Source organism: Alosa sapidissima, chromosome 8 (assembly GCF_018492685.1).
Source record: "Alosa sapidissima isolate fAloSap1 chromosome 8, fAloSap1.pri, whole genome shotgun sequence".
NCBI classification, from domain to species: domain Eukaryota; kingdom Metazoa; phylum Chordata; class Actinopteri; order Clupeiformes; family Clupeidae; genus Alosa; species Alosa sapidissima.
Genome location: NC_055964.1, coordinates 18,544,648 through 18,562,772, shown reverse-complemented (window position 1 = coordinate 18,562,772; position 18,125 = coordinate 18,544,648). Strand labels below are relative to the sequence as shown.

At 45.1% G+C, this 18,125-nt stretch overlaps 1 protein-coding gene across 11 annotated transcripts in view; it reads left to right on the top strand.

Annotated features, from left to right (window-relative positions):
* The first annotated feature begins 898 nt into the window (after nucleotides 1-898).
* The window catches only part of ncor2 (nuclear receptor corepressor 2), a 105,937-nt gene continuing 88,710 nt past the window's right edge, over nucleotides 899-18,125 (top strand). For all 11 annotated transcript variants that reach the window (XM_042099925.1, XM_042099935.1, XM_042099930.1 and 8 more), the window contains exon 1: nucleotides 899-1,297. The gene's annotated coding sequence lies outside the window, so the exon portion shown is untranslated. The remainder of the gene's footprint in view (nucleotides 1,298-18,125) is intronic.

The window sequence follows — 18,125 nt, the reverse complement described above, 5'->3', positions numbered from 1 at the left end:
ATCATTACTCAACGCTGGACACCGTATAAACAGCTTGTTTCTCCCCAGGCATCAAAAGAACCAGATGCAGGGGATCTTGAGGAGAAACTGCAAAAACAGGAGTGTGCGTGTGCGTGTGTGTGTGTTCGGGTGTGATTTGGACAGAGGTCTGTTGAAGTCATTTTGTTTGTTTGTGTTGTGAATGTGGAATATGTGACTGTGATCATATACATTTGATGTGTGCAACGGGTTTCATTTTGTGAACATTGTGAACATGAACAATGTGTGTGTGTGTGTGTGTGTGTGTGTGTGTGTGTGGAAGAGAGAAAGAGTGAGAGTTCATGAACAAACATTACTATGTAATGCAATTCCAAAAGCATACATGCCTGGCCCCCCTGTGCAAACAGAGCAGTAAAGCCATGAGGGTTAGGGGATAATCAGATGGCTGCGCCATTTCCTGTTATTAATGTATTATTTTACCTCTCCTGCACACTGAAAATACACGGAAATAGGACATTGCTTTGGCTTTCAGCATAGAGATTTAAGTATATTCCAGCGTATGTTACTATACTTCCGCATTAAAAGCGAGGCCAGCATGTTATTATTATGCTATACAGGCTATGTGACCCCAACCAAAGCAACCAACCAGAATTAACAAAAAACAATGTCATATTCATAACAAATAATATAATGATTGACCTTTATAAAAAATAATTGTTTTGTGGTTAGACTGGGCTATCACATTCAAAAGAACATAGACTTAATACAATGCCCAAAGAATATTTCTCAGACAAAATCGGATGGGTGTAGGCCTACTCGTTTTATTCCTCTCTTCAATGATATGTACTGTGTGCTGGCCCTTTAAGAAATAAAATAAAATGCACTTGACGTTGAACGGTCTCGCAAACTACTACTCAATACGGGGATCCAGTCCAGCAGTCTTTTGAGCGACTGAGATTTTTTTCTGCGAATCGGGAATTTTAAGGACAAGGCGAGATTCAAAAAGAAGAATGGAAGCATATACTTGGCAAGGGCCATTGGGATGAAATGAGTGGGCGATCACAGCAAAAAAAGGAAAAGACCAAGAGAGCGCGAGAACGTACGACCTATCGAGAGGTCTGTCAGGGAGAGGCGGTTCAGCGTTTCACTCGGAGCTGGAGCGACATTCACAAGTACCTAGCAAGATCTGCGCTGAGCAGATGTGAGCGAAAACATCGTCTTTGTTTTTGTGTGGATTATTATTCAATTTCTCATCCGACAAAAACTAGCAAACTAGAAGAATTCTGCTTGCTATAAAACACCTTATTTTAAAACAGAGGTAAGACAACATTTTAATCACTGTCTGTTAGCCGTTTTGCTAGCCAGTGAGCTAACTAACGTTACCCAGCTAGCGGATAGCTTGCTAGCTAGTTGTCTTTCTCCCTCCCCATATGTGCTGGGTTGTCACGCTAGCATGTGCTAGGTAGCTAGCTGCCGTTGGAATAGTCTGTGAGAAGCCCTGTAATTGCGTTCACAAACCACTCGCCTTTGAAACCTAGCCACAGCTAACATTACAAAACAAGGCGGAAACCCAGACCCCCGACTAGCTTCGATAACTACCTAGTTGGTTCGCTAGTAATGTCATTTAGCGTCAATGTTAATGTTGTCCTGTTGACGTTTGCTATCCAGTTATCTATATTGTCTGGTTAGCCAAATGCTGAGTAGTCAAGTGTTGTTTGACCATTTCCTAATACAGCGTTGTCTTGTTGGAAGCGGGTTGCACGAACCCTTAACGAACGCGAGGGATGCTTGTCGATGTTTTTGTTGTATGCCTTGTGAGCTAGCAAGCAGCCCCGTTGAGCAGATGGCTAATTGGTTAGCAAGTCATTTGTGCATGGCGAGCTACCCTCGTTGGTTAGTTAGCCGGCTATCTTGAATGGTGTCGGCAACCACCCAGTGCCAAATAACTTTCGTTAGCTAGTCGATTGCCCAATGGCCCAGAAGCTAGTTAATTGACCAACGTTGACTAACGTAAATAGCTTCTAAGCGGAACATATGACGACAAACGTTTTACGTTGCCATGAATACAATCCCTTGTTGTTATTATAGTTAGCAGACCCTTAATGAGTATAACAAAGATAGTCAGCCAGTCATTTGTGCCTAACGCTGTTTTTGTTTCTCAGTAGCGTTATTCTCGAGGGTGGTAGCTAACGTTAAGCAGAACTTTCCCGTTTACACATTCTACAATTAATCTTGACCAATATCCTGTTATCGAAAGGGCATGGGAACACGGTGATCATTCAGTTTTGTTAATCTCTGTTAACGTTACAGTGTTATGTTAGAACGAGATAAGAAATCACTGCCGCATGAAGTGCTGTTCTTATCTTTTAAACTGATCAAGACTGCTGGCTTGTATCAATGCATTGAGAGCGAATGTACTCTGATGTGCCGCCACTGTTTTATCTGATGCGCCGGAGCTATTACTATTGTTAGTTTGCTCGATATTTAAATCAATCCTAGTATTACTCTAGGTACTTGCTCGTGCTAGGACGTGATTTGTTGTGGTATGTCTAAATTTAGATGTAAACTATTGCTCATCTCCGAAAGTTGGTGGATTTGCCCGTTTTGTTACGTAACGGAATACGTGTTTGGGAGCAGCAAACGAGATGGTTAATACAGCGTAAAATGGTTGAAAGAACAGTTGACGCCAAGTTTTGACAGGTTGATTTCACTGGGTTGACATGCGTTCACTGTCCACCGGTTAAATTGGCAAAATTCATTTTTTCACACTCACCGGCAATGCCCTTAGCCTCGGATTTTCCCTCTTTTGCAGACGGCTGCTAATTATCATCACTTTTATTAGTATGCATGTGGCGAAGTCTGGTTGTTTAGTTTCTCTGAATTCCTTTAACGGGTAGGGCACCACTGTATGGTACATATGACTAGTAAGTATAACCTTGTGTTTCCCCTTAGAATAACACCCAAGCCAACAACAGTAAACCTTAAATGCTGCTGTCAGCAGTTGCTCCCAAAATTCAGTGGGAAGATTCTAAAACGAGATTCCGACCTCCTGAATTACATTACAGACAAGCGGCCAACCCTGAAGTTTTCTTAAAGCAGATAATGCATTCTTTCCCATTGCCTCTCGTAGCAACGAACAAAGCTTGGTCTGATAATCTGAGCCAATAATACCCCCCAACCCAAAACAGAAATGGCCTTAGGTAACCTCTCCCTCTCTCTCTCTCTCTACACTGTGCCAGGAATGTCTCCTGAAAACAACACATTATTTTAGACTCCTCTCAACTGGTGTGTTCCACCCAAGCTCTGCTGTGCATGACCAAGCGGTGCTTCCCTCTGTCTTCTCTCCCTCTCCTCCGCTTACATCACCTCTGTCCCTCTAGCTGCTCACATGCTCTTCAGCTTGTCCCCTGAAGCAAAGCAATAAGCTACTGTTCAATAACGTGTTTACTTCTATTACTGCATCACTTATTGGCACTTATTACTGTTTACTTGGCACATTACTTATTGGAAATGTAACAAGGAGTTACACCCTTAACAGACTGCAACCTTAAAGAGTTGTGGGTACACTAAGACATGGTACACCAACGACATGGCAATCCACCAAATTCTCACTGTACGTACACACCGCCGCCGACTTGAGCTTCCAAAGTTTCAGGAAGTCATTCATTTTCAATGGAAGCCGGCTTCTCTCAACTGCCAGAAGCGGCAAATACGTCGGCGTCATGTTTTAGGCGTCTTGAGCGACTTGTGCGTCAAGCAGAAAGTTGAAAGTCAGTCAACTTTATGGTAATGAGCTATGACGCGGTTCAGCGACCAACGACCAGCAAACAATCAAATAGAATAAAGTATTAAGATAGAACATGATCAAACATAAAATGCTGTCACGTCAGAGCGGCCAAAGCGTCCAAAGCTTCCCTATACTTTTTTGACGAGCGTCCTTGACAGGGCGACCAGAGCTTCTTTGGAAGCTCAAGTCGGCGGCGGTGTGTACGTACAGTCAGAAGCTAGTATGGGAGTGTCAATTTGGCTGTCTGCCTGTCAGGGAAGGTGTTGTGATGCATGGGGGCTCCCCCATTTTTGTCCATATGTTTTTTTCTGTTCTCCTAGTCACCTTTCTTTGCCTTTGTAGAACACACTTGTGGTGGTAGTGTCAATGTGCCAGCGCAGAGGGAGACCAAACCACTATGATTTTACAGCACCACTGTAAATACATTGCACACTGTACTATGTGTCCAGAAAGACTGGGAAGGCCTAAGACTACCTAATATTGCTACAGCAACTACAACTTGCTACTACTGAAAAACAATCTTAATGCTTAAGGCTAGCTCAGCACAACATGCTCCATTGAATCCCAACCTTCCCATTGTAGTTAGGAAATAATGCCTTGGAAAAGTATACTAGCCCTTGGTATTGGCTTGGCTGATAATAATGTTAGTGGCAAGGGAGCAGGAAATGGCTGTGGTTTGATGTCTGTTTCAGCTCAAAATGTAACCTTTTCAATTAGGCTTTCATTTGTATCTGACTGCTATCGCTGTAATCATGATTCATGAGAAAGGGCAGTACTTCTTTATTCTGTGTAAAATGTCAATACCTCTACTGTGGATATTCCTGCAGCACTGCTGATAAGACACAGTAGCTTGATACCATGGCTACATCAGCAAAAATGACTTCTGCAACAGCCCTTGCGCAACTGTCTGTTCTAACGCAATATCAGAAACAATGTGATATCATGTGTTTCTGTCAGAGGAGGACAGAGTACACAGCTTCATTACTTGAGTAAAAGTACAGATACCCTTTGCTAAATTTTACTCAAGTACAAGTAAAAGTACAACAGTCAGATGTCTACTTAAGTAAAAGTACTGAAGTACTTGTTTTTAAAAGTACTTGAGTATCAAGAGTACAAGAGTAGTCTACATTTTCTAAATATTGCATTACTACTGCCACAGTGCTTACATTTATGTACAGAATCGTCCTACATGGAGTTATGAAAAATGTTAATGTTAATACCTTGGAGAATGTAAAAGGAATTGAAAGTAAAATCATTTTCATCTTTTTACCATGTTGCCAGGGATGGTCAGTATTTCTAATACATGTATTTAAAATAAAAAATACTATTTTGTTATTGAAACACTTGAAGCGAAAACTATCATTAACTTGTTCAGAAAATTAAAATAGTCTGGCGAGGTGGGGCCACAGGTTGGCACATTCCCGGGATGGACCTGCTGCGTCTTCATCCATTGTTTCGTCCATGGTTTCGTCTCTTATCTAAATCTGACCATGGAGTTGACTTTGGCGGAAAGCTGAAGGTAATTGCTGATAGGCTGTCCTAATCAGTGGCGCACAATCCAATCACGTTTGAGAGGGAAACAACAAATTAAGGGTTTTCTGAGATTTTTCTTTTTTCCTTTTTTTTTTTCAAGAAATACATGTAACGGGTACTCACAATTATGGATAGACATGTAGTGGAGTAAAGAGTACAATTTTTGCCTCTCAAATGTACTTGAGTAAAGTCATGAGTACTCCCCAAAAATGATACTCGAGTAAAGTACAGATCCCTCAAAATTGTACTCAAATACTGTACTCAAGGAAATGTACTCTGTTACTGTCCGGCTCTGGTTTCTGTTTCCCGTTGCGTCTGAATTTACAGTGCCAAGAGTTACTATTCTGAGGTGGTTAAGTTTTGTATAAAGGTTGTCCTGGTTTCAGGTCACCAATTTGGTATTTTTCATCAGACTGTCAATGGACATTTATGGTAAAAAGTGGGAAGCAAACAGGGCTGCCATTAACCAGGAGCTGTGCCCTTCCTTTTTGGTCATTGTTGTGCTACCGAGCTCATTCATCCCTGGCTGTGGCTCATCTCCAGATTCTCTCTCTCTCTCTCTCTCTCTCTCTCTCTCTCTCTCTCTCTCTCTCTCTCTCTCTCTCCCCCAGACCATGTGGAGTTCATTACTGAAATTTAGGCGAACTTTACTGTGTGAGAAGTTCCCCCCCCCCTCCTTGCTCCTTGCCCATGTGAATGTGAGCGTTGAATAATTCCGCCTGCGTCCTGTACAGTCACCCTGTGTCTTCTGAGCTGATGAGACAGGGGGGTGGGGGGGGTGGGTTCCCTAGTAGTTCCTTTAACTACTTTTGGGCCCATCAGTTTATATAGAGATTTCTTCAAGTCTGTTATTAGTTGACATTTGGGCATTTTATGTCTGGTCTTAGTTCTTATAGAAATGCTGGGTTTCCTTTTTGAAGAACCACTGCACAAAGGTGAACGATCTCTGATGAGCTGTTTTAGACAGATGTGTAGATGGCTTGTAAACCGTAGTCTCTTATCTGCATCTCATTAGCTCTGTTCCTTTTTAAAGATGGCAGATAAGCTTTTAGTGACCACATCTAGCTTTGCCTCCAGGCTGTAAAAATTGCACAAGTTATTTTGTTTTGGTTGTTGGAAGTCATGTTCTCAGTGGTGTTTTCTTTGTAGATGTTGAAGGGTGGATTACGTGTGTTGAATGAGGTTGTTTCATCAGAGATCTGGCACAGTTGAGACTTCACTAGCTCCCACGAGGTGTGTGTGTGTGTGTGTGTGTGTTGGGGGTCTGGGCGTAAAGCGCCGTTGGTTAATCTCCATTTTAGAATAGTATACGGCCATGGCCCTCGTTGCCCCATGCGTTGGCCGTGATGCCCCTTTGAAAATCAGAGGTTTACAGGCCACAGTGGCCTTGGTGCGCCCTTCTTTCAATATTCTGGTCTGCGTCTGACTAATAGCGGATTTTATTAGCCTATGGCCTGCCATAATAATCTTAGCATTCACAGCGATAGACATAGAGACATAGAGTTAACTTTGGCTTTGGTGCCCTGACATGTGGACATGTGCCCCCCACCAAATATGCCCAACTGAAGACCAAGTGGCCTTGCCCCTAAAATGGTGAAATTCCAAGCCTGGTATAGGGTCATTCTGGTGGCGCGGTCGGCTATCTGTTTTTCCAGGAACGGGGAAGGTTGTGGGAGAGTGGCTGAGCCCTGGGGCCCTGAAGGGCTATCCCTCACTGGGCCGGACAGAGCAAGAATCCAGCTGAATTAAAACAGGAGGATTTATTGTGGCAGCCAGGCTATTCATCCCATGTGCTTAGGAGAGAGAGGGTCACCATTCTGTGTCTGTCTGTGTCTGTCTGTGTCTGTGTGTGTCTGTGTGTGTCTGTGTGTGTCTGTGTGTCTGTGTGTGTGTGTGTGTGTGTGTCTGAATATTAATATGTGTGCTTGAACTGTGTGTGTGTGTCTGAATAATAATATGTGTGCTTGAACTGTATTTAAATGCATTTTTGTATTTCTAAGAGTATTTGAATTATGTGTTTTCTTGTGATGTGCACACATGTGCACAGGTCTGTACTTTAACTTGTGTGTGTGGAATGCGGCCCCAACTCTGTTGAAGGTTTAGTGTGTAATTGCTTTTGAAAGGTCCAAGGAGTGTCTGCACATATTTGTTTGCTCTCCCTGACAGCTTCCTTGAGTAATTAGGCAGTTGAGATAACTGCAAGGAGGTCACCTCAGGTATTTAAATGTAAGACATACTTATGGTATGCTCAGTGAATCAGTCCAAGAAAGTGCAGTCATTTTCATAAATTGGTCCAATGTTTGTGTGAAATCACAGTTAGTGAAGGACATCTAGCCTACTTGTGTCTGTAGAAAAGAGATTCTTTTTCATTCAAATTACGGCTGGCTCATTGTCATCATTTGCCACCATGAGTCTTAAGTCAGTTTTTATTGGTGAATTTTCTGATGTTTATCATGGGGAAATGGAGGCCTGATTCAATCCCAGACAAGAGGGGCTGGGAATGGGAAAGGGAAAAGGGGAAGTGGTGGCTGCTTGGTCTTGTGCGTGAAAGGTCTTGAAAGTGATGCTCCTGAAATGTGGGCATGCTGTGAAATGCCATCTGGAACGCCAAGTCACTGGAGTAGCTGTGGGGTCTGTGATGTGGGAAGCTATTTTCACCCTCGGCCGCTACCGGATAGGGCATGAAGGCAGGCTTTCAACTGGGGCTGGTGCAGGCCTACAGCTATGGACAAGACCTCTCGCTCACACGCACACAGGCAAGTGAATCAATTCTCCTCGATAAGTCTCTTTTGGGCTCAGCATTTTTTGTGCCAAGATGGTGGCCATTCTCCCCTGCTGAGCCGCCATTGACTCCAGTTGCTGCAGAGGGGATGTGTCCTGCCTTGGCTCTCGGAGCGAGCAGCTGCATTCCTTTCTCTTCCTTAGTGTTCTTTAGTGCTTTTCTCTATGTGGATTCAGCCATGTATCTCACTGAGGACTGGAAAGTGGACCAGACCTGTAGCAGATATCCCACTGTCATTCCATTAAAGAAGCAACACACTAGGCTAACTTGGGCTCTCTAGTAGTAGAATACCACAAATTCCACCTGTCTCTGCCAGTGCCTGAGTTTGGTGTGAGTCCTGGATTAATGTCTGGAACCTAATAACAGCCCTAGTTCCTAGCCGGAGCTCCCTCTCTCTGGCTTTCTTTCTTTCTTTCTTTCTTTCTTTCTTTCCCTTCCTTCCCCTCCCTTTCCCTCCCTCTCTGTCTCCCCTCTATGGCCTCCGCAGGGAGAGCCCACTCATCCACCTCACACAAGAGAAATCAGAGCAGACAGCTGCACTAATGCTCCAAACACCAAACAGCAGGCTCTCCTCCCTGCATGCCAGCTTTCAAAGAACATTTAGGTGTGTGTGTGTGTGTGTGTGTGTGTGAAAAAAATCCAGTTCCTGTATTAGAGTAGACACTCCACCTTAGCTTCCCCTGCCCCTGCTTATCAAGATGGAGATCTGAAATGACACTTGGGCAGCTGAACCGGGCATGTGACCCCCAGTGACTCACGGCCTCCAGAGAGCCTCCAGAGAGTCTCTCAGATGCCTGTCCCAGAGAAGCCTCTCCCCCTTTTATCTGCTATATGGAAACTGCACGTTTGTGTTTTACTGCTTGTTTGTGTTTTGCCCGCTGGGACACTAAAAAAGATCCATATGTAGTAGTAGTCTGCCTGTCAGCCGTGTGTGTGTGTGTGTGTGTGTGTTCCTCAAATTCAGCCCTTGTATGGAAATGGGTTGCTTGACTCTGTGCCTGCCTACAGTGTGTGTGTGTGTGTGTGTGTGTTTAGAGCGCGGCGCATGTTTTTATAGATGTGGCACGGACATCCTAAATGCTGCTTTTTCTCTTGTGGCCCACTCAGACAGAAGTCCCATTCTGCAGTGAGATTTATAACCTGCTCCCTCCCTCCCAGGCTCTCTCTCTCTCTCTCTCTCAATCTCTCTCTCAATCTCTCTCCCTCCCTCCCTCCTTTTCTCACTCGCTCCCTCCATCTCCCCACCAACACAGCTGCTGTGCCGACATTTCCAGGAAACTGGATAACATCCAGAAAGAGCGAGAGGGGGGAGGGGAATGAGAGGAAGATAAAAAGTGTGTGCGCGTGCTGAGTGAAGATGTATAGGGGATAACGGGCCTGTGTGTCTATAGAAACAAGGGAATGGTCGATTCCATAAGTACACAATCACTGTTTCGGTGTGAAAGCGGAAAAGTCAACGAAAGACTGATATTATTCATGGTTGATTGGTGTGTGTGTGTATAATAGACCTGCTGGAAGTGGTCCAAGCATGTAGCCCTGGGGGCTTTGGCTGGATGCCCTATATGTGTGCCAATGCCCCCCCCCACCCCGTGCTGGACAGTGCCAGGCTTGGTCTGCTCATGTTTATAGCCTGCCTGTGTCTGTCTGTCTCTCTCTCTTGCTCTCTCTCTCTCTCTCTCTCTCTCTATCTCTCTCTCACTCTCTCTCTCTCTGCAAACATGCTCCTTTGAAGCCAATGTTTGACAAAAAGGGACAGATCGTTATTGTTTTCCGATTTCTGTTTTTGTAGCAAAGTTCAGGGTTGACAAACTCTAGCCTGCGAATTTGTTTGGTGCACTGCCAGTACAGTATGGCAGCTCAACGTCAAGGCTGAGCCCTTGGTTGAAACCAAACATCAAGCTTAGGGCCCCTGTAGTTGTTTCAGCCTCACTCTTATATCCTCTGCCATTTATGTGATTTTGTATGTGTTTGTGGTGAGGTGACCTTTACTTAATTGTGCAGTCCGTTTGCCCATGTGCGTAGGAGTGCCGTAAGCCTTTGTAAGGGTGTTCTAAATTGCTCTCGTCTCCTTGACATTCAAGGCTTCATCAGATGAGCAGACACCACTTGTCTTCTGCGATCTGGGACTAACAGTCGGCCTACACTGGGGGTGTGCAATTGAATTGTTCTGTTTGCTGACCATGAAAATAGTTTTTAGAGGACTGGTCTAATTTATTTGAATGTACGCGCCACTTATCAAGTGTAGCCTGTTCCATTGGTTATAGTGGGAGGTAATTGTTGCAGCATAGACTCTATGAACGGAATACTTCTATTTACGTGCCTGGTGTAGCCTATACAGTCAAGAAATTGGAAAGTTAGCCTATACCTTGACATCTTGAATCGGAAATGAACCTCGATTCAACAGACACGCTCTCCAGGCTACATTGCTCTGATGACTCATTTGCATTAGCTGAATTTCAGTACTCTTGTTCTAGTCGATCCAGAGGTCTGAGTCATGCGGCCTTTTGTTTACAACAGATGTTGATTCACTCTGACATTGATATTTCTATGTAAATTAAGTGGCGTGACAGAAAGTGGTCATTTATACCTTTTTTTTTTTGGCTCTGCGAACAGGAATCATTTCTTTAGGATGCCAACACAGGGCTCCAGAGTGCGACCAATTTGGTCGCATATGCGACCTAATTTTTCAAACTAAAAAAAATCGGAGGTCGCACCGGTGCAACCAGCTATTCGAGAGAGGAAAAAGTGTCTGCATTGAAACTTTAACTTTGGTTCAATAACAGACACATATTTGGCCAATATTGTGGTTTAAACAAATCACAGATAGTGAAGGGCGGGACCTCACCTCTAATTGGCCGTGGCCCAGTGCCTGTGTGTAAATTTGAAAATGCGTGTGCTGCAGAGAGAGACAGGTCAGAGACCCGTCAGATAAACAGAGTGGATGTAGTTGCATTACAGTGTGGTCACATAGGCCGAGATAAATGTCCCCTCTCCCCACTGCCTTTCGGCGGCTGGCAGCAGCAAACCGATCAGACGAGCCCGAGATGATGATCAAGTTTATCGTTGCCTACGATAGGCCTAGAAAAACTTCCCTTCACCAAGTTCAGTCCGAAATAATTATTCACCAGAAAAATAGTTTGAACGTAAACCCGACGTACAGGAATGCCACTTGCGCCAAATTTATAGGAGTCATTGCAGATGAAAAGACGTCTTAAAATTGCGAACAATGCATACAAGGCCTTCCCGAACGACAGAGATACAGATATCGCCGAAAAGGAGTGCGGCATTGACCGCAGTTACATGCAGGGAGTAACCCGGTTTTCAACAGTAATATTCGTTTTGCGCGCGAGTTGTGTAAACTCATTCTGATGACATCAATCTATTTAATCCGGTATTTGGCGCAAACCGAATATCGCTGCTACATTTAAAGCCTGAATATTCCCTGCATGTATAACTGTGGTCATTGTGTACGGTGAATTGAATGGACACATTTAGATCGAGCATGGTAAGTCATTGCAATAGCCTATAATAGGCCTACCATTTCGTTACTGCATTAACCATAGTGATGTTCTTATTGAGATTTTTCAAAATACTCAAATTAAAAAGTAAATTGCATTGTGGGGCTGTCAAATGATTATTGCAATCATCATTGCAAAATCACATAAAAATCCCCCAGGCTACTTGGAACATCTCTTTTTAAATTGTGCTCAAATACATGGAAGATGCTAGCATGGCGAGCTGGTTTAGCCAAGGCCTAAAGATCATGAAGGATAGTATGTAAGACATTGAGCCATGAGATGTGCACTATTAATTTACTCACTGTTATTTTTATTTAATTAATCTTGAGATGTTTTAAGTTTAAATTTCAGCTCAGTGAAGCACTTAAAGCACCATCACTTCATTAAGTTACTTTTCTTGTAGAATTGTAAATCATAAGTCATAGGACAACCTATATAGGACAGTAACTAAGGAAGAAAAGTGAACCTGCTGCGGTGTTAAATGTGATGTGGTTGAAAATTTGGGTGCACCTAACTTTTGTGCTGGTGCACCTAAGAAAAAAAGTTAGGCGCACCAGTGCAACCAGTGCAAAAAGTTAGTCTGGAGCCCTGCAACAAAAGTGCTCCCTGTTGCTACCCAGCACATTAACTGGCTGCAGGTCAAGGCCAAGAACGATAACTATAAATAAATATTGTTCTCGTTAATATAAATGACAGCGTTCACACACAAACTATAACAATAATGACATGAAGAACGATATCGTTGGGCATCACTTTCAGAGCAATTTTCAGAACGATAAACAGCTAATAGCCAATCAGAACCCATCGAATTTTAACCGTCACATTCATTAACACAAGGAGAGACTTTGTTTATTGTTGTTCAGTGTGAACACTTTTATCGTTATGGTTATAGTTATCGTTCTTGGTGTGGATGGGCCTTTATCTTGTCAGATTGGTTGACCTCAACTGTTGTAGAAATCAGGTAGGGCTTTGAAGAGTCTCCTCTCTCTCTCTCTCTCTCTCTCTCTCTCCCCACCCCCCCACCCCAGCGAGGCACAGGGGTCATGCTGTAATCTCCTGGGCTCTCTGAGTCTTAAACGCAGTTAAGGAGGGAGTGGCCCAAACCCGGCCATCATGGAAAACAACCTCAGTCAGAGCAGGGGGCCCCAGGCTGGGAGTGGTTAACAGGCAGTCTCTCTCTCTCGCCACCCCACCCACTCCATCGCTTTCCTCTTTCATCCCTTCTTCATGTCTTCCTTCACACTTTTAGTCATACACACTTTCACAACCATTCCTCCCACACAGCACACAGTAATATCTCCGCGTTTGAGGGACATGGTCAGAAAGGACGGCAGATAGGACGCACGACTCACACCGCTCTTGAGTTGGTATTGACTAGATCTCTCTCTCTCTCTCTCTCTCTCCCCCGTCTGTGATGTGTGATTATGAAACAGGGTGGCAGCTTATGAAACGGGGGTGTGTTGGCCTGAGCTGGGGCCTCACTGGGAGCCGCAACCGGCACAGATTTCACTGTGTGTGTGGGACTGGCACATCACAGTGAAAGCCTGACAATAACAGACCGACGGACTGCACCCCTCCCTCCTCCCCCACCCTTTCGTGCAAACCATAAAGCACTGCTCACAACAAGTCCTCAGTGGAACCTCCTGTGCTGTTACATACATGCACACACACACAGTCAGTATCAAGCCTGCAACAGCAGTGCTACAATGGCCTTAAACAAAGTCATACACTACTGTGATGCCTCACAGAGCAGTACAATTTGGGGAAAATCTCTTAATTGCAATTTTTCTGACAGATTTTTTTGCGATTGTAATTTGATTTGTCACTTTTTCAAAGCCCAGTTTAAACCGTTCACCACAAACTCACACAGACACAGAGAGTCCATTCACCAACTCACGTACATTACTTTGTCTGTTTGGCTTAGTCTCTTATTGTCTTCCTCTATCTCTCTTACTCTCCTCTCCTCTCCTCTCCCTTCCTGTTCTCGGAATAGACGTGGGCATGTGTGTCTGTGACTGAGGCATTTGTTTAGCATGGTTTACAGTATGATGGTCTCTAGCGAGAGTGAGAAAGTGAGTGGGTGGAGGAGGGGCAGTGTTGCTCACACCAGTAAACACTCCAAAGACTGGAGAATCAGCAGGCTCCTGCTAGTGTGCCCTCCTGACTCGACCATCACTGGCTCTATTGTTCACACACACACACACACACACACACATACACGTTACAGTAAGCAGGCATGATGTCACAGCAGCACTCAGACAAAGGAACTCGTTTTTCCAGGAGCCGTCATCCGCTCCGGGAAGCTGTGTGTGTGTGGGAGGCCAACTGTGAGAGCGGGGGAGGGGATGAGAGGAGAGGCAAGCTGAAAACGTGTGTGTGTGTGTGTGTGTGTGTGTGTGCGTGCGTGGGGTGCTACTGTGGAACACTTGGCGTTGGGAAAGGCATTCTGTCATTTCCGAACGCCTCCATTGTTTTCTCTGTGGCTGCCCAGTGTTGGTCCCCCAGTTTCCCTGGGCCAGTCCTCTGTGGCTCTCTCTCTCTCTCTCTCTCTCTCTCTCTCTCTCCTGTACAACTTTCTTCCCTTTCTCAGCCCCCTCTTTCTTCATATCTATCAATCATCTGCTATCTCTATCTCTGTCTTTATTTTTCTCTCTGCATCTGTCAGTGTGTGTGTGGGAGGGTACCTATATACGGCCTGTGCTGTTTCTGCCTTCTTGCAGTGTGTAGACTGATAAGGTTGATTTCTGAGGAGCGCAAGATTACAATGATTGTGTGTGTGTGTGTGTGTGTGTGTGTCCTACCCCTCACTGCCTCTTTTCTTCTGTGTCTGTAGTATGACGATTATCTTCAGAGCCTCTCTCTGGTGTTTGTCAGGCTTCTCTGGTCCTCTTATCTAGGTGTGTTTACTTAAACACACACACACACTCGCACTTGGAGACAAATACAGTGCTGGGCCCCGGTCCAGCTGTGAGTGTGTTTTATGGCTGTTTATTGGTCACTCCTGACGACGCTGGCTGCTCCACGGCAGCTCCCATTCCGGCACATTCCAACGAGGTCACAGAGCATGGGCTTCGCTGACATCACGTCGGAGGTCATTCTGAACTGTTCTTGGTATGCTGGCGTATTTGGTTGCCTGCTTCCTTTTTTTGTGTTTGTGTAGGGATGGCTTATGGTGTGTGTGTTTTTTTATAGGGTTAGAATCTAATGCTAATCCTATAAGGAAGAGGTTCATCCCATTGGAGCAAGTCAGACAGACAGCCATTCATGTTATCTTTTTTTTATTCTGGCAAGTTCTTTGTTCATTTTCACAGCCTGCTACCTCTTTTAGACCAGGAAACCCCCCCCACACACACAGCCTGCATAACTGTGATTTCCTTCCAGCCACAGCTACTACAGCTCGCCCCTCCCCCTGTCTCTCTCTCTCTCTCTCACACACACTCACACACACTCACACTCACTCACACACACACACACACACACACACACACACACACACACACCATCCCTGACCACAGCACTTAGTGTGATTAGCCCTCTCATCCATTCGGCAGTAGTGGTCCTCTGGTTAGCTTTGGCTGCTGATCCAGGGATGGCTGCGCGCCGCAGCTCCTGACTGGGGGAGCAGCCGCCGCAGGTCAGGCCCACTGACTGGGGATCAGCTCCGAGCGCGTGGTTTCTGGAGCGGTTTACGGTTTCCATTCATGAAGACCAGGGGGAAGTGGCTGCTGGATGTGGGCCTGATGGCTTGCTGGCGCTTTATGGCTTGCTGGCGCTTTCATCTATGAAAAAAAAAGACTGAGCGAGATGGAGAGTGGGAAAGAGGAAATGACACGCTAAGGAAGAGAGAGGTGACTTAAGCGTGTGTTTGTGTGTGTGTGTGTGTGTGTGTGTGTGTGTGTGTGTGTGTGTGTCTCTTGTGTGCACACACACACACACACACACGCAAACAATCACAGTAGAGCTCTAGGTCCTCACATACTCATAGCTGCTGCACACAACATTGTAAGAAGAGGGAAAACAAAATGGAGTGAGATTCTGCTCTTTGTGTCGACTTTTCCACAAGCCTATCAGTGTCTGTCTGCATGCCAGGGCATTATTCTCTCACAGGTGGGCCATTCAGTTGTATATTCTCCTATATTGGCAATAGCTTGAGCATGATGCAATGGCGTCGTCTTTATTGCACATTCCCCTGTTGTCTATTTCACGTGATGTTATTGTCATCACATGTCTTCACTAAACCAGAATGACTTCCTCTGTGCTTGACACAATGGCATACAGGTCTTCGGACCTCGTCTGTATACACTTTTTGTTGGTGACCAGCAGTCATGTCATGTGTGCTCGATTGCCACTATAACTATACAATGAGCCGTAGCTTCTTACTTAGGAGGTTTTTGATATGCATTGCACATTGGTTGACATACAAACCTCAAATGAAGGTAGTCTGGACTGTGTGTGTGTGGGAGAGTAGGCATAGGAGAAACCTATTGTGACTGGGTGCATGTGATCAAAGTGTCTTTGTCTGTGTGAGCTAAGGTACTTTGATGACAAATTTAGAGATTGTGTGAATAAAAGTGTGTGTGTGTGTGTGCAGGTGCGTATATGTCAAGGACAGAGAGAGAGGGTGCTCCTGCTGTCTGGCCTGTCCCCTGTAATTAGTGACCTAAATTTAATCAAGGCCTCCATTGGCAGTGACAGCCCTGTTAAATCCCCTCTCCTCCTCCTCCTCCTCTCTGTGTCTTCTTCCTCTCTCTCGTCCTCTCTTCACTGCTTTTTCCTGAGCTTTGTGTGTCTCTGAGGACGGCTTAGTGTGTGTGTGTGTGTCGCTGGAAGCTACTGATGAGGCTGTGAAGTAAGAAAGCAGGGAGAGGGGGAGGGAGAGAGGGAAGGAAAGAGAGGGAAGGAGAGCCCTTTGCTTGTTGCTTGGGAGATTATTGATCTCAGAATCTCATTTTCTGGTCTGCTGAGCTGCCTGCTGAAAAATAGCCGTCTGCCTGAGCAGCACAAACAAAAGGTGTGTGAGTGAATATGTGTGTGTGTGTGTGTGTGTGGGGGGGGGGGGGTGGTGCTTATTGCTCTATGAATGCGTTTGATATTGGTCAGTAGTGCAGTCAACTGGAAGGGCTTTGAGGGGGTGTGTGAGTGTGAGGGAGAATATGAGACTGTGTGTGTTTCTATGCCAGCTGTCTCCTGCATATTTCAGGCACAGTTGTGGAAGTCATTATGCTGTGACTGTGGGGGATGGGCACCCTCATACTGCTGCTGTGCACACACAGAGGTATGGCTTTTTGTGCTGCATTGGTGTGTTGGTGTGTGTGTGCTGGGATGCTGCTGTGTGTGTGTCTGTAAATTGTCTACTTTCTAAATGGAGGGATTTCTCACTGAAGGGGAAGGTATGTGTGTGGAGAAAGGGGAAGTAATTGTGTCTGTGTGTGTGTATCTATCTGTGGAGTTCGGTGATTTTGTGTGTGTGGGTGGGTGGTTTGGTGTGTGTGAGTGTGTACCCAGATCCTGGGGCTAATGGGGTCTTGTGGCCCCTCTGTCTGAGGCAAGGTTGAATTTATGGTTGCAGTTTTCATTAGTCACCCGGCACAGCCTCCCTCTGTTCCCACCAGACCATTAAAGCACATGAATCTAAAGAGTGTGTGTGTGTCTGTGTCTGTGTGTGTGTGGCAGCATTCGGCCTGCCCTCACTTTACTTGACTTATAACTATTAGGAATGTAGTATAGAGAATATTTTGTGTAGGCGGCCTACACTTTAAGCCTCTCCGTGTATAGAATACACTAGGCCTTGTTAATTTAAAGCAACACCAAAGAACTTTCCCTCTGTCGCATGCACGCTATTTGTTTATCCAGCAACGGCTTTGCAAACAATGATGTCCACAGACAAGGTAAAATATTTTGCACAAACTACAGATCCGCTACCCGATCTGACAAACTTACATAGTGCGGTTAAAGCCGATAGCGGGCCGCGAAGCGAATGCGGAATTGCCGTTCACCGTGTTACGAGTTGATGAACCACTAAAACGATTTGGGAAACATTATTTTAAAGTTCAAAAAACTCTTTGGTGTTGCTTTAATGAATATGATTGGTCGTCTAGTTTTTAAAAAAATCAAGATTAAGTTAATCCACGCTTTTGCTTGCTTTTGGTATGAGACGGGTGTTTGATATTGTGGCGTTCTTTACGTCTGTAGTTACACACACACATGCACACACAAGCAAGCACAGACAGATACTCGGTATACACACTCACTCATAAAACGGTGGCTTGAGGAAAAACTGAGTAATAGATCTCAGCAGCAGGCTCTGGCTTTGAAGCACTTGTTGACAGGAGATCACCTCTGTATCCAAAAGGCACTGCAGTCGAGAGGCTGACAGTCACTCACACACACACACACACACACACACACACACAGTGGGGATTAGTTGAGATTATTGCTCTTCTCTGTGGTGAGTCATTCACTCAGCTCTTATGCAACTCCTATATGGTGTGCATGCCTGTGAGTGTGTAGGAGTCGCTGTACTGCT